Below are 15,942 nucleotides of genomic sequence, written 5' to 3' on the forward strand. Positions count from 1 at the left end.
ATAATACTTATTTGAAATGCTATGTTAGTGCACGGTGTGGTAATTTTAAAATTACAATAAACATGCCCCTTATTCTGACTGCGGGCGATATCCATGCAGTATTATAGCATTATGATGAATCTAGGGGTTTATCGGCAGCAAATCTTCTACTTTAAAAAGCCTCACCCTTGGTACTATAAAAGGCAGTATTTCTATTCAAGGAGAAGATATAAACTTTATCTTTTTCAATGATCATGTCCTTAGCAAAAGCAGCTCAGTGTTTCAGAATGCAAAACAAATCTTTGTAGCTTTCTTAAACCAAATCAAACTTGAACTTTTGACTTCAACAGAAAACATAATTCCCTGTTAGCTTTGAATACTCTTCCAGTGGGGGGAAGACTTCAACACTTCATTCCTGCATGGTCTTTGATAACAACAGATTGCTGGATATTAAAGATCATACAGGAGGGATATCATTTACATTTCAAATTCCTCCCCCCTTCCTCTCCCCCCCCCCCCCCCCCCCCCCCCCCCCGAAAAAAAATTCTCCAAGGATACTCTAGTTGCAGATCAAATCAAACCTCTGCAACAAGGTTTAATCAGTCCTACTCTCAGGCAATGCAGTAGAAAGTGTTTGAGTACTAGAAAGAATTATAGGTTTCTATTCCAAATATTTTCTAATTTCAGAAGAGAGGAGGTCTTCATTCTATCCTGTAATTCAGGAATCTCAACAAACATTTTATAAGGAAAAGTTCAAGGTGAACTCCTGAAGTATCATCTTTCCTCAGTTGGAAATCAACAATTGGCTGTCTACCCTAGATCTCAAGGATTCATACATGCACATTTCAATTCTCAAATATTACAGGAAATTTCTCTGTTCTACATTACAGAATGATCATGATCAATATTGAGATCTCCCTTTTGGTATCTCAGTGGCTCCAAGAGTATTCATGAAATGTCTTCTAGTAGTTGCTCATCTAAAGCTACATGATATATTTGCTTTTCCCTTTTAAGAACACTGGTTCATATCAGAACACAAGTTCATTCTTCCATTCTTCATACAATACGAAACCTTCAGTCCCTATGATTCATCATCAATTTGCCAAAACCCAGCATAAAATCTTCTCATGTGGTAATCTTTATAGGAGTTCATCTTGATACAGCATGGGGAAAACCTTTCTTTCTCTTAATGAACAAAATCTTGATGTCCAAAGAGTTATGGCATGTCATTTTATGCATATGTTGAATCACATGGCAGCAACAGTTCATGTCACTCCTTATATATGCCTTGCCATGAGATCAGCTCATTTGCTTCTAAAATTCCAGTGGAATCAGCATTTTCAACTGCTATCTCACAACATACAAATATCCCCGTGCTTGTCCATTCTCTCAAATAGTGGTTAAATTCTTCCAGCCTACTCAGAGGTCAGTTGTTTACCCAGACTCAGCATCAGAAATTATAACCACAGATTCCAAATAGGGTGAGGAGCTCATTTCAACCACCTATGCTCTCAAGGAACTTGGTCAACAACAAAAAAATTACTTCATAAGAACCATTTAGAATTGATAGCTACTTTCAGTGTTCTGAAGGAACTCATTCTGACTAAAGAACAAGGTTGTCTTAATCCAAACAGGCAACCAACTAGCTATGCTCTATATTAGCAAACAGGGAGGGACAGGTTCTTAGAGATAGAAAGCCAACAAGATTTGAAAACAGGCAATTTCCCAAAGAATACTTCAAGTGGTCTGTCTCCCTGGGAGAGAAAACAAAATAGATTGTCACCAGTTATAGTCACACGAATGATCATTAGAAAATTGAGTAACCAAGGAACTGTTCCACTCCAATCATATAGTGGCTTGCAAAAGTATTCAAACCCTCTCCTCCCCCCCAAAAAAAAAAGTCAGCAGATTTGTGTGGATAACAAATGATAGTTATACAGATTGTTCAAAACAGTATGGGGTAGATTTAAAAAATTTGCGCGATTGCGTACTTTTGTTCACGCACCAGGCGCGAACAAAAGTACGCTGGATTTTATAAGATACGCGCGTATCTTATAAAATCCAGGGTTGGCGCGTGCAAGGGGGGGTGCACATTTGTGTAACCTGCGCGCGCCGCCTGTTCCCTCCGAGGCCGCTCTGATTTCAGAGTGGCCTCGGAGGGAACTTTCCTTCGCCCTCCCCCCACCTTCCCTTCCCTTCCCCTACCTAACTCACCCCCCTGGCCCTATCTAAAAAAAAAAAAAACCCCTACCTTTGTCGGCAAAGTTACGCCTGCTGAAAGCACCGGCCGGCAGCCCCGCTCCGTGTTCCGGTCCCGGGGGCTGGTCCGGAGGCCGCGGCCACGCCCCCGGAACACCCCCGGGCCGAAACCACGCCCGCATCGCTGCCCCCGAAACGCTGCGTCACGCGCGACACGCTCCCAAAACGCTCCATCGCTCCGGGCACGCCCTCCGACCCGCCCCCGACACACCTCTTTTACAAAGCCCCGGTACTTACGCGCATCCCGGGGCTCTGCGCGCACCGGCGGCCTATGCAAAATAGGTGCGCCGGCGCACAGGGCATTTAAAATCCGCCCCTATGCTTATTGCAAACCAGTATGCTCTTAAAATAATTTTTCAAAGTTACAATTCATTATTTCTCTGCATTTTTTATAAGGTAAAATTAAAAACTGGAAAATGCATAAGTATTCAACCCGTTCAGATTAGTACTTGGTAGAACCACCTTTTGCTGCAATAACAGCTTTGTCTGTTGGGGTAAGTTTCTACCAGCTTTGTACACTGTTTGGAAATGATTTTTGCCCATTCTTCCTGCCAGATTTGTTGATTTTAATTTTATTTAACAAAAAATGCAGATAACAGCAAATACTTTCTTAATCCCTTGAAATCAAGGACTGCTCTATGCATTTCTTCCAATTCCACTTATAGCCAAGGTACTTCAAAAGTTAAGGTGAGACAGGAGTCAAATGATTTGCCAAATTTGGTTTCCATGACTACAACACCTAACTATTTAGCATCCGATAAGATGACATACCGTATATTCCCATCCATGATCGCACAGAGAGACAGGAATCTTCTACATTTTCAGTCATTAGTTCTGACTACATGCTTGTTGAAAGCAAGCTAGTAGCTTCTCTACTGTTGCTTTGTGAAGTGGACAAGTTCTCCTAGCATCTAGGAAATGCCCAACAAAATCATCTTAAAACATCAAAAGGAAAGGTTCACTCTCTGGTGCTCTATTCTACAACAAAACCCATTTATATTTCATGTTCCCATGTTATTTCAATACCTGTTAAACCTTTCTCAATAAAGATTGAAGACTAACTTTGACAGAGTTTCTTTGTTCTAAGGTAGTATACCTTGAAAGTTTTAAGGGTTGTCTTAATTCTCAACAAGCTACATTTCTAGATTTATGAAAGGCCTAAATAATCTTAAACCTCTGCTAAAAGATCTTCCTAAACCCTAGGATCTAAATGTACCTATGGTTCAACACACAAATATAACCATTTAATGTTGTGTTTGAGGCATTGTGGACCCTTGGTCGCAATGGCGATGACTCCACCCATGGGGAGGTGCCCCGTGGGGAACCACTACGATAGGCTGACACAGATAGCAGACACAGAATGGATAGAATCTTTATTGTACTGCTGTAAATAGATGGTGAAGCAGGAAGGTAAGGCACTGATTCATGAAGTGCCAATACGCTCAACAGGCTCAGAAGTATAGTCTCACCCAGATGTTCACGATAGGCAGGAGCCCACAGTGCGGGTAACACCGCAGCTGGTGGGTGGAGTTGGAGCGCCGGATTGTAGAGGTACTCACAGAGTGAAGGGGTAACAGTGCGTTTTCGACGCACTGTTACCCCTTATTGAATAAGGGGTAAAGTCAGCGCGTCCAAAACACGCGTCCAAACGCGGGTTAACAGTGCGCTCCGGAGCGCACTGTACTGTATCGGCCTGTCAAATTGGTAGTGGAGGCTAGATATACCTACAGGTACTGACATCATGTGGTGGGGCTGCCCCCGAGGTTCCTGCCATGACGTGTATTTGAGTGTCGGAGATGTGCGCGTTCGCGCCCTAGGAGACCATGGGAGTGAGCATGGCGGATGGGGACGCCCATGCTGGTCTGGAAACACCGAGGCACTCTGCACCGGAGACAACCATCTTGCCCAAAGAGGGAGAGAGGGGAGAAAAAGAGGTAAAGCAGAGCGGTCGCAGCCATCTGCGACCGGACACAACATTTAATCTTTGGCAAAAGCAGAACTGAAGCTCCTTTCTTGAAAAGTTTACTTATAATGCTCAGAAAGTAAGTGAGCTACAAGCCTTAAGAACATAAGAAATTGCCATGCTGGGTCAGACCAAGGGTCCCTCAAGCCCAGTATCCTGTTTCGAACAGAGGCCAAACCAGGCCACAAGAACGTGGCAATTACCCAAACACTAAGAAGATCCCATGCTACTGATGCAATTAATAGCAGTGGCTATTCCCTAAGTAAACTTGATTAATAGCCGTTAATAGACTTCTCCAAGAACTTATCCAAACCTTTTTTGAACCCAGCTACACTAACTGCACTAACCACATCCTCTGGCAACAAATTCCAGAGCTTTATTGTGCGTTGAGTGAAAAAGAATTTTCTCCGATTAGTCTTAAATGTGCTACTTGCTAACTTCATGGAATGCCCCCTATTTTCAGTTTTTCCATAATAGTGTAGTTTTGAAAACTCATCCTAAACTTCTACCAAAAGTTCTCTGTTTAATTTAAATCAATCCATTGTCTTTCCAACATTTTTTCCAAGACCACATGTAATGGGTGAACAGATTCTAGATACATTGGTCTGCAGAAGAGCTGCTTTTTTCTATTTATAAAGAACAAACTCTTACAGAAAATCTTCTCAACTTTTTGTTGCTTTCAACCTAGTCAAATAGGGTTCAGTATTAAAGAGAACGCTTTCAGTTTAGATATCTGATCGCATCTCCTACTACTATAAATCAATCAGGGCTCCACCTCCAAAGTAAAGTAAAAGCCCATCAGGACTACAGCATAAGAACATAAGAAATGCCATACTGAGTCAGATCAAGGGTCCATCAAGCCCAGTATCTTGTTTCCAACAGTGGCCAATCCAAGTATATGTACCTGTCTAGTACCCAAACGTTAGATCACAAGCTACTATTGCTTATTAATTACCGTAATAGTTTATGGATTTATCCTCTAGGAACCTTATCCAAACCTTTTTTAAACCCAGTAACATTAACTGCTGAAACCACATCAGTTGGCAATGAATTCCAAAGTTTAACTATATGCTGAGTGAAAAAGAATTTGCTCTTCAATTTGTTTTAAATGAGCTACTTGCTAACTTCATGGAGTTCCCCCGGTCTTTCTCTGAGAGAATACATAACAGATTTACATTAACTTGTTCATGTCCTTTCATAATTTTGTAGACTTCATCATATCCCCCCTCAGTCTCTTCTCCAAACTGAACAGCTCTAACCTCTTTAGCCTTTCCTCATAGGGCAGCCGTTCCATGCCCCATATCATTTTGGTTGCCCTTCTCTACACTTTCTCCAATGCAGCTATATCCTTTTTGATATGTGGTGACCAGAATTGCACACAGTATTCAATGTGCGGTCTCACCATGGAACGATAAAGAGGCATCATGACATCCTCAGTTTTATTTTCCATTCCTTCCCTAATAATTCCTAACATTCTGTTTGCTTTTTTTGATCGCCACAGCATACTGGGGCAATGATTTCAATGTATTATCCACTATGACGTCTAGATCTCTTTCCTGGGTTGTAACTCCTAAGATAGAATCTAACATTGTGTAACTATAGCAAGGGTTATTTTTCCCTATATGCATCACTTTGCACTTGCCACGTTAAAATTCATCTGCCATTTGGAATCCCAATCTTCCAGTCTCACCGGTCCAAGTACAGATCTCTGAGGCTCTCCACTGTTTATCTTTTACCACTTGGAAAACTGACCATTTAATCCTACTTTCTGTTACCTGTCTTTTAACCAACTTGCGTTCCACAAAAGGACATAGCCTCATATCCCATGACTTTTTAGTTTTCTTAGAAGCCTCTCACGCGGGACTTTGTCGAATGCCTGCTGAAAATCCAAATATAACACATCTACCGGTTCACCTTTGTCCACCGTTTATTCACCCCTTCAAAAAATGTAGGAGATTTGTGAGGCAGGACTTCCCTTGGGTAAATTCATGTTGGCTGGGTCGCATCAAACCATGTCTATCTAAATTAGTTTTGTGATTATATTCTTTGTCAGTTTCCACAGTTTTTCTTGGCATTGGTCAGGATCACTGGTCTATAGTTTCCTGGATCCCTTTTTAAATATAGGGGTTACATTGGACCCCTTCCAGTCTTCAGGTACATCGGATGATTTTAATGATAGGTTACAAATTTTTACTAATAGTTCTGAAATTTCATGTTTTAGTTTTTTCAGAATCCTGGTGTGTATACCATCCAGTCCAGGTGATTTACTACTCTTCAGTTTGTCAGTCAGGCCTATCACATCTTCTAGGTTCACCGTGATTTGGTTCAGTTGATCAGGATCATCACCCATGAAAATCTTCTCCGGAGCTGGCATCTCTCCAATATCCTCTTCAGTAAGCACTGAAGCAAAGAAATCATTTAATCTTTCCTCAGCACATCTTTGCTCTACCTCCTTAGAAAATATATGCAAGGCTGCCAAATGGTCTTCCATCCATAACTTTACTGCTCACTACTGATTAGAATATGCTTCATGTCAAGCAACAGATAGGTAGTTCTAAAAAGCTTATTTAATTGATTCCTTCAACTCTTCCTTCCAGCCTCTGCCCTTCCACAGGTTACATTTTCTTTTGTGAAGTACAATTATTTTTATGCAGCCCTTAACTTTGGGAGTCCCAACTTGTTTGGTTGATACTTTTCCTGCTTATCCATACCCAAGGTAAATTTGCTCACCTGTAACAGTTCTTTGTAGACAGCAGGACAAATCAGCCACACAATCCTACCCTCCTCCTTTAGGAGTTGAAAATCAGATTGCTACAAAGACTGAAGGAATTCACCTGTACATGCTTGGAAAGACCACTTTGATCTTACTGACCTCTGAAAGCGCTATCTGTCTCTATGCCATTGAATGATGTCACCCACTTGTGTAGCTGATTTGTCCTGCTGTCTACAAGAACACCTGTTACAGGAGAGCAATTTTGCTCTTTCAAATAATCTTTGTCAGAGACAACTTTGGCATACTGCTTAGATAAAACATGTATATAGATTGGTTAACATTTGTTTTATAAAGAAGAGTTGTTGCCTATCTATTTTTTTTTTTTTTACAATAGGAAGATGTAGAAGCTTCTTCAGTAGGCAAAGGAAATTATCTAAGCATTATACAATTGACTGTCTTGTGGCCTAAGGATTACAGACCCTAAAAATTTGTGTTTTCATCCCAGCTCTTCAGTCTGAGGTAAGTAGGTTATCCATTACCAAGCTAGTACAACTTTTCTAATTGTTTTCTTTCCTTTTACCACTGCTTTGGAATTAATTATTTTATTTGTTTTTTTGTACAGTCTGGAAGTTTCCAGCTAGTAGACTGATAATGATAAATTTGGTTTCAGAGGCATTCTATTTATAGCCATCTTATTTTATCTAGTTCAGTTATTGTGAAAGAGAAACAGGACTAAGATATATATTTAAGAAAATGGGGAAGGGGTGCACATTCTCTCCAGGACACTTGGTAGATATTTATCCATAGGTAAATACTAAAAATTGCCCCTGTATTAATCAGGGAATCAATACATGCAGTGAAATGGTGAACAAAGTATGGGGTCAATATTGAAAGCAGTTTGTCTGGCTAAATCCCAGACTTAATCGCTGGAATAAAGAATTTTTTTTCTCAAAAATATTTGATAAATAGTTTAAGAGATGTTTGAATTGGGAATTTTATGACACCTGCTCTGTATTCAATGTATACGTGAGTTAAAGTATTATTTGTGTATTGTTTTAAAAAATATAAAGGAATTGGAGGAAAGTTTCATATAAACTCGTTGGTGTCTCCGCACCACGGTTATGTGGTGGTATAATCATTAACTGTCCCCCTCCTCCTGTGAAGAATTTTTTTGTGTAAAAACTTTTTTTGTGTTACTTCACCTCTGTAACCTCTTCCGTGTGATGAACGTCAAAATTGTTTGTATACCATGACGGTGCTAAATTTGTAGAGCTGTGGACTCTCTACTGTCAACTATAAACTATTAAGGAGTAAAGTTCAGACTTCCCTTTAAGATGTTGGTGTATGCTGTCCAATTTCCAACGAAGGTCCCGACACAGTCGATCCGTGTTTCAGACAAATAGTCTTTCCTCAGGGATGTAAAACGTTATAAATACTACCAACTTGCTGGGAATCTGGATAAACTCCATTGAAGTAATCCTCTGATGGACTTAGGTGAATGACTCTTGACGGAGTTGCTCTGGCTCCGTCACCGGAAGAGTGGTTATGTGTTCTGCCAGACCCGTTTTATATGCAGCTGGAAGAGCGGGAAGTAACCAATGACCGTGTGTGAGCTAACTGACGTGATGGCGCCGACCTGATGGAGAACTTGCGTGCGGAGCTACCGGTGTACTCTCCGACCTGATGGAGAACTTAATGACAGGCTGACTTACTGACGTGTTGTCGCCGACTTGATGGAGAACTTGTGTACGTGGCTCCCGACGTACTCTCCGACCTGACAGGAAACTAGATGTCATGCTCGCGTTAAACGCCCATGGATGCCATGTTAAAGAATTTAATTAAAAGTTGCTACAGCCGGATTCCTTGGCAGAGCACCCTTAATGTATATCCATATTTTGCCGACATGTCACGTGGACTGGTCACTGGGGATTGAACAAAAGGGGTAGTGACAAACTGTTACAAAAGGGGTAGTGACAAACTGTTACAGCAAGGAGTTCCAATTTAAATCGTCATTCATTCCCCGTGGGGCTGATGTGGTTAAGGTGAAAATCCAAAAAGCTTCACGTTGGTTAAGTAATGCCCTGATGTCCCCGCCCCTGGGTGGGGCGTCCAGATGTTCCAGTACCGTCCATTTCAAATCTGCTATGATGTGTCCCCTGTCTGTCAGATGTTGCACCATTGGTGCCGTCATTTTCGCTGTGTTGAATCTAGACTTGTGCTCTCCCAGTCTCACCTTGACTGGTCTTGAGGTGCGGCCTATATATAACTGGGGACACGGGCAGATGATAACATAGACTACGTTGCTGGATAAACAGTTGGTATTGTGCTTGCGCCAAACTTTATATCCCGAAACGGGATCCTCCCATAAGATGCCTTGAATGGTTTGTGCACACCATGTGCAATTGCCACATGGTTGATGGCCCACTACCGTCTCTTCTCGTTTGACGATGTTAGTTTGTGCGTGGACTGTGTGATCTCTTATGTTTCTACCCCGTCTATGAAGCGATACCAACATTTTATATACTGCCACCAGGTGGATGGATAAACCTGAGTGTTCTCAAAGTGGGTTACGTAAAGGTTTGCAACTGATGGTGCTAACGGGGACCCCATGGGTAGTGGGCCATCCCCATGGGTAGTGGGCCATCAACCATGTGGCAATTGCACATGGTGTGCACAAACCATTCAAGGCATCTTATGGGAGGATCCCGTTTCGGGATATAAAGTTTGGCGCAAGCACAATACCAACTGTTTATCCAGCAACGTAGTCTATGTTATCATCTGCCCGTGTCCCCAGTTATATATAGGCCGCACCTCAAGACCAGTCAAGGTGAGACTGGGAGAGCACAAGTCTAGATTCAACACAGCGAAAATGACGGCACCAATGGTGCAACATCTGACAGACAGGGGACACATCATAGCAGATTTGAAATGGACGGTACTGGAACATCTGGACGCCCCACCCAGGGGCGGGGACATCAGGGCATTACTTAACCAACGTGAAGCTTTTTGGATTTTCACCTTAACCACATCAGCCCCACGGGGAATGAATGACTATTTAAATTGGAACTCCTTGCTGTAACAGTTTGTCACTACCCCTTTTGTAACAGTTTGTCACTACCCCTTTTGTTCAATCCCCAGTGACCAGTCCACGTGACATGTCGGCAAAATATGGATATACATTAAGGGTGCTCTGCCAAGGAATCCGGCTGTAGCAACTTTTAATTAAATTCTTTAACATGGCATCCATGGGCGTTTAACGCGAGCATGACATCTAGTTTCCTGTCAGGTCGGAGAGTACGTCGGGAGCCACGTACACAAGTTCTCCATCAAGTCGGCGACAACACGTCAGTAAGTCAGCCTGTCATTAAGTTCTCCATCAGGTCGGAGAGTACACCGGTAGCTCCGCACGCAAGTTCTCCATCAGGTCGGCGCCATCACGTCAGTTAGCTCACACACGGTCATTGGTTACTTCCCGCTCTTCCAGCTGCATATAAAACGGGTCTGGCAGAACACATAACCACTCTTCCGGTGACGGAGCCAGAGCAACTCCGTCAAGAGTCATTCACCTAAGTCCATCAGAGGATTACTTCAATGGAGTTTATCCAGATTCCCAGCAAGTTGGTAGTATTTATAACGTTTTACATCCCTGAGGAAAGACTATTTGTCTGAAACACGGATCGACTGTGTCGGGACCTTCGTTGGAAATTGGACAGCATACACCAACATCTTAAAGGGAAGTCTGAACTTTACTCCTTAATAGTTTATAGTTGACAGTAGAGAGTCCACAGCTCTACAAATTTAGCACCGTCATGGTATACAAACAATTTTGACGTTCATCACACGGAAGAGGTTACAGAGGTGAAGTAACACAAAAAAAGTTTTTACACAAAAAAATTCTTCACAGGAGGAGGGGGACAGTTAATGATTATACCACCACATAACCGTGGTGCGGAGACACCAACGAGTTTATATGAAACTTTCCTCCAATTCCTTTATATTTTTTAAAACAATACACAAATAATACTTTAACTCACGTATACATTGAATACAGAGCAGGTGTCATAAAATTCCCAATTCAAACATCTCTTAAACTATTTATCATAAATATTTTTGAGAAAAAAAATTCTTTATTCCAGCGATTGAGTAGCAGCTCATGATTTATTGATTATAGTTATAATCGCTGTAGTAGTGGCATTGATTTTTTCTGGTTTTTCTAAATCCCAGACTTAGCCAGACAAAAAGTGGGATTTAAAATCCTACTGATCTGAGCTTCCAGATTTAGCCAGCTAACTTCTAATCTTGCTAAAATATTTGCTGGATAAGTGATGGTGGTGGTGGGATTCGGGGCATAGTACATCTAACCAGCTAAATTAGCCGGATAACACCAATAAGTTTAATTTAGCTAACTTTAGGACTGCCTTGGTTTCCCTAAAGTTAGCCAGCTATGTTAGCTGAAGTGCAGTCCAAACGTTTGCTGGAAATACTTATCAAGCTAACTTTTACATAGCTGGGTATATTCACAGATGGTAGTAGAAATACAAACCAGATAGTCTAAGTCATTGAACTATGAAAGTAGAAACTTTGATATGTGTCAACATCCATCTGGGGCCCAAAGACCTCAATAGAAATGGTATCCATGCAGTATAAAAAGATTTCCAAAATCTAGGCAAGATAAAGACACGCTGCAGACTATTGCATTTCAGAAGTATTACCTGTTCATGGAAATGAGAAACTATGCTGTATAAATAATTTCAATTCCTAGCTCAAATCCTGGTGTACAGAAAATGGTTTTGGATACATTGGAGGCTGGGTTCGTGTATGGAGCAATAAAAGGCTATATGGTAAGGATGGCCTTCATTTGTCTGTAGCAGGAAGGAGGATGCAAAGTGAAAAATTAATATCATATGTTATCAGACATTTAAACTAAAGAGAGATGGCAGGAGATGGCCAATGAAATTGACAGCACCCCCCCCCCCCCAAGCAAAACAGGGCATGGAAGGAGAAAATAAAAAAAAAAATCAGCTCCAAAAAGCAGAAAAGGTGCCTAAGAAGTGCAACATTTCAAGGGAAAAAAGTTGGAAAGCTATGATTACAAATGCTCATAGTTTGGGTAATAAAATCCCAGACCTGCAGGCCTAATGGTAGAAGTGGATTTGGATGTTGTTAAGGAGAACATGGTTCACAGATTCTCATGATTGGGATACGGCCATACCGGGCTATAACTTGTTAAGGAAGGACAGAAAGGACACAAAAGGGGGAGGAGTAGCCCTTTATGTCAAAAACAATATCCAAGCTACTGAACTGCAAGGAATGTGGGCTAGAAAAGCTGTCCTAAAAAAAAAAAAAAAAAAAAAAATGATGGTGCATCCATTTTTACTGATGTGGTTTACAGGCCTCAGATCCAAACAGAAGAACTGGATAGAGATCTGGTCGAAGACATCAAAAAGGTGGGAAAGAAAGGAGAAGTTTTAATTGTTGGAGATGAATCTGCCGGACTCAGACTGGAAAATCCCTTTTGCAGAATCTATCAAGTAGAGAGAGAGAGTGGATACCCTGCAAGGGGCTCTCTTCAAACAAATGGTAAAGGAACTCACGAGGGAGGGAGTTATGCTTGACCTAGTGCTCACTAATGGGGATAATGTTTCTAATGTCCAGGTGGGTACCCACCTCAGCACCAGTGATCATCAAATGGTTTGGTTTGACATCACAAATAGGATACAGAGAAGTCACACGAAGTCCTCAGTTTTGCATTTCAAAAATATGGACTTTGCTAAAATGGGAATCTACCTGGAGGTTGAACTAGAAGACTGGGAGAAAATGGAAGAGGTGGAACAACTGTGGGCCAAACTAAAAGGAACAATTACAAAAGCAACAAATCTATATGTTAGAAAAGTAAACAAAAGAGAAATAAGAAACCAATCTGGTTTTCAAAGGAAATGGCTGACATAAAAGCAAAAAAAGCAGCGTTCAAGAAATATAAAGGATCCCAAAAAGAGGACACTGAGAAGAATAGCTGGTGAAACTGAGGGAGACTAAGAAAGTAATCAGCAAAGCAAAAGGTCAGGCAGAAGAAAAGATTGTCAGAGGTGTAAAGAGAGGTGATAAAACATTTTTCAGATACATCACAGAAAGGAGAAAGGTCCAAAGAGGTATAGTAAAATTGAAAGGTGAATAAGGATCAATGTGTGGAGAGAGATGAAGAAATGGCAGAAATATTAAACAAATACTTCAGTTCAGTGTTCACTGAAGAAGACCCTGGAGAAGGACAGTCACTACTTAATGAGGCTGTAGGTGGAGTAGATGAAACTCCGTTTACAAAAGAGAATGTATGGGAAGATCCAAGAAAACTGAAAGTGGACAAAGCCATGGGGCCTGATGAGGTTCATCCCAGGATACTGAAGGATCTCAGAGATGTGCTGGTGGGTCCACTGCATGACCTGTTTAATACATCCCTGGAAATGGGAGTGGTGCCCAGTGATTAGAGAAGAGTGGTGATGGTCCTGATTCACAAGAGTGGGAACAGAGAGGAGGCTGGAAAATACAGGCTGGTTAGCTTCACCTCGGTGGTGAGAAAATTAATGGAGACTATGTTGAAGGAATGGATAATGAACTATCTACAAACAGATAGGTTGCTTGTACAGAGGCAGCATAGATTCACCGGGGTAATGTCCTGTCAGACAAATCTGATTGGGTGACTAGAGAATTGGATCAGGGAAGAGAGATCAATGTTGATTTACTTTGATTTTAGTAAAGCTTTTGATACGGTCCCACATAGAAGACTCATTAATAAAATGAGAAGCTTGGGAGTGAGCGCCAAGGTGGTGGCATGGATTACAAACTGGTTGACAGATAGAAGACAGTGTGTGATGGTAAATGGAACCTACTCTGAAGAGAGAATGGTGCTAAGTGGATCGCTGTTGGGACAGGTTCTTTTCAATATCTTTGTGAGCGACATTGTGAAAGGGATAGAAGGTAAAGTTTGTCTATTTGCGGATGATACTAAGATCTGCACTGGAGTGGACACGCCGGAAAGACTAGAGAGAATGAGACATCATTTAAGGAAGCTTGAACGGTGGTCGAAGATATGGCAGCTAGGATTCAATGCCAAGAAGCGCAGAGTCATGCATCAGTGAGGTAATTCAAAAGAGATGTATGTGATAGGGGGTGAAGGACTGTTGTGCACGAAGCAGGAGAGAGACCTTGGGGTGTTGGTGTCTAGCACTCTGAAGATGGTGAAGCAATGTGACAGTGCGAAAGCTAAAGCCATAAGAATGCTGGACTGCATAGAGAGAGGAATAACCAGTAAGAAAGAGGAGGTGATAATCCCCTTGGACAGGTCATTGGTGAGGCCTCACCTGGAGTACTGTGTTCAGTTCTGGAGACCGTATCTTAAAAGGGACAGAGACAGGATAGAGGCTGTCCAGAGAAAGGCGACCAAAATGGTGGGGTGTCTCCATCAAATGACTTATGAGGAGTGGTTGCAGGACCTAAATATGTCTACCCTGGAGGAGAGGAGGTGCAGAGGAGATGTGATACAGGCCTTCAGATACCTGAAAGGTTTTAATGATGCACAATCAACAAACCTTTTCCATTGGAAAGAAATCAGTAGAGCTAGGGGTCACGAAATGAAACTCCAGAGAGGATGACTCAGAATCAATGTCAGGAAATATTTCTTAACGGAGAGGGTGGTGGATGCCTGGAATGCCCTTCTGGAGGAGATGGTGAAGACAAAAACAGTAAAAGATTTCAAAGGGGCATGGGATAAACACTGTGGACCCCTAAAGGCTAGCATATGCGAATGAAGAAAAGAGTGCATGGGAGAAACTTGCTGGTATGGCGGGTACTACCTTTAACCAATAAGCCTTCATACTGTTGATGCCACTCCAACATTGCTCTCTGCTTCAAAGACAGGGGGAAAGGGGAATTAGATTCAGACGCAACCACCAAGGACATTGACTTGTACAGTCTTAGAAAACAAATAAGCATGGGGGGTATCTTGCTGATGTGGTGGTTACTACCCTTAACCAATAAGCCTGATACTTTTGATGCAACTCCAACATTGCTCTCTGCTTTAACGGCAAGAGAGAACGGTAAATTGGAATCAAACAGTAACCAGTAAGGGCCCTGACTTTGACGGTTGGGGAAACTGATAAGTGTATGGAGTAATAGATACTTCCATAAGTTTGCTGGGCAGACTGGATGGATTGTTTGGTCCTTTTCTGCCATCATTTCTATGTTTCATCCAGCTGCTGAATATCTCAGCTAAGTTAGCCAGATAAATTTATCTGACTGACATTGCTAATCAGCTAGCCAATGAAAATTGGCCTTATATATTTATTCTCTGGCAGATGGAATTGATTCTGATCTTTGGAATTGGACTAATTCAATAAATCCTTTTAGTAGCTTGAATTATGATTCCAGATTCATTAATCCATTAAATATATCTGAACAAATAGAAATTTTGTGATCACATTCCTTCTTGGATCAAACTTTGATTTCGTCTTGGATATATAGGAATTTAGTTTGTACTTGGCATTTGTCTTGATCAAGTTATAGTTAGTGAAAAATCTGAAAACATTGAATTGTTAGGGGGCTTTTTACTGAAGACTCTCACTAATGCAGGCATTAAGGCGCATTAAACACCTGTATTATCACTTAATGTGCAGATTTTCCTCTAGATTCATCAATAACGCAGTGATAATGCCCGCGTTAAGAAAAAGGGGCATGTTTAGGGAAATTTGGGAGTTACTGCACCACAAGGTAACTTACCGCTTTGCATCAGTATTATTGCCCTGTGTGGTAAGTTTAACACGCAGTGCGATTAAACCCTACTTTTCGCATCCAGCGCAGAGGGAGAGAGACTATCTACAAGACCCTTGTAGTAGTAGTTATTTATATCTCTATAGGAGGCCCACCTCGTAACTCAAGGTGAGGTTTAGGTAGTAGTGTAGGGGTTAGGAACACTTTTACATGCAGAGTGAGACGTACGAACAGAACAGTACACTCCTGTGAAGATGTGATGTCCTTC

General features: G+C 41.6%; 1 protein-coding gene across 6 annotated transcripts in view; it reads left to right on the forward strand.

Moving 5' to 3' along the window:
- The window catches only part of MBD5 (methyl-CpG binding domain protein 5), a 600,490-nt gene that overhangs the window by 150,982 nt on the left and 433,566 nt on the right, over positions 1-15,942 (forward strand). For 5 of the 6 annotated variants that reach the window (XM_029605434.1, XM_029605436.1, XM_029605437.1 and 2 more), the window contains exon 3: positions 7,309-7,433. The exons of the other annotated variant lie outside the window; for it this stretch is intronic. The gene's annotated coding sequence lies outside the window, so the exon portion shown is untranslated. The remainder of the gene's footprint in view (positions 1-7,308; positions 7,434-15,942) is intronic. 6 annotated transcript variants of the gene reach the window in all.

The sequence above is a fragment of the Rhinatrema bivittatum genome, chromosome 6 (genome assembly GCF_901001135.1).
Source record: "Rhinatrema bivittatum chromosome 6, aRhiBiv1.1, whole genome shotgun sequence".
Taxonomy (NCBI): Eukaryota; Metazoa; Chordata; class Amphibia; order Gymnophiona; family Rhinatrematidae; genus Rhinatrema; species Rhinatrema bivittatum.